The sequence below is a fragment of the Condylura cristata genome, unplaced genomic scaffold (assembly GCF_000260355.1).
Source record: "Condylura cristata isolate star-nosed mole 26May11 unplaced genomic scaffold, ConCri1.0 scaffold00049, whole genome shotgun sequence".
Classification (NCBI taxonomy): domain Eukaryota; kingdom Metazoa; phylum Chordata; class Mammalia; order Eulipotyphla; family Talpidae; genus Condylura; species Condylura cristata.
The window spans coordinates 766,267-767,767 of NW_004567150.1; positions in this window are offsets into that span (position 1 = coordinate 766,267).

Below are 1,501 nucleotides of genomic sequence, written 5' to 3' on the forward strand. Positions count from 1 at the left end.
TATATATATATATATATATATATATATATTCATGGAACATTCTCCAGGACTAATCATATACTATGCCACAAGATAAGTATTAACAAATTCATGAAGACTGAAATCACATCCAACATCTCCTCTGGCCACAATGGTATCAAACTACTAATCAAACAAAGCAGGAAAAATGTCCTATATATAGACTGAACAACACACTACAGAGTGGCTATTGGGTTAACAGGGAAATCAGAAAAAAATTTAAAAAATACTTGACACAAATTTTGAGGACACAACCTTCCCAAATGTATGGGACACAGCAAAACCAGTACTAAGAGAAAAGTACATAGAAATAAAAACCCAAATCAGGAAACAAGAGCTAAATAAATAATCTTATGTATCACCTCAAGGAATTAGAAAAAGAAAAAACTAAAAAATAAGTATAATAAATAGAAAATATGTAGTTACAATCAACATCTCAGAAATTCAGGAGATCATAAGAGATTACTGTGAACATCTCTATGTTAGTAAATTGAATAATCTAGAAGAAATAGTCAAATTCTTAGAAAAGTCCAAACATCTGAGATAAATGTGAATAGAAAATTATAAGCAAGGATATTGAAACAGTAATCAAAACTCCCCCAAAAGTCTATGACCAGATGGTTTCATAAGTGAGTTCTACCAGTCTTTCAAAATGAGCTAATATCATTATCAAGCTCTTCCAGAAAATTAAGAAAAGGGATTGTTTCCAAACACATTTTAAAGATCAACATAATCCTACCACCAATCCCAAAGACAACAAATCCACAAAAAAGAAAACTACAATCTAATTTCCCTAATGAATGAAGATTAAAAAAATGCTTACCATTTAGCAAACTGAATTCAATAATGCATTAAAAGGCTTATACATTATAACCAAGTGGAATTTATTCACTTGGGATACAAGAATGGTTCAATGTCTGAAAATTAGACACATCAATAAAAAGAGAGAAAAAATCATGATTTTATCATGACAAAGCATTTGATGATTCAACATCCATTTATGATAAAAATCCTTAAAAATATGGGTAGATGGAATATAACTTGACATAATAAAGACCTGATATGACAGACCCACAGCTAGATAATGGTGAACAATTGAAAACTTCCCTACTGAGATCTGGTATGAGACAAGGATCTCCATTTTCTCCACTACTATTCAGTACAGTTTTGGAAATTATAGCTAGAGAAATTAGACAAGAGAATGATCTAAAAGTAATCCAAATTTGGAAAGAAGGAAAACTATTATTATTTGCAAATGGCATGATAATATACCTAGAGATTCCTCTTAAAAACTAATTGAAGCAATAAATTGGTTCAATCACGTGGCAAGTTACATAGTCAATAAAAATTAGTTTTTTTCCGGCCCTCCCTGGTGGCGCAATGGGTTAAAGCAAGCACTGAGAAGCTAAAGCCACTTCCGCATGAGTTTGATTCCTGCCTGCCCTGGAGGAGTCCACATGGCGAGGCAGACCTCTCCTGACCC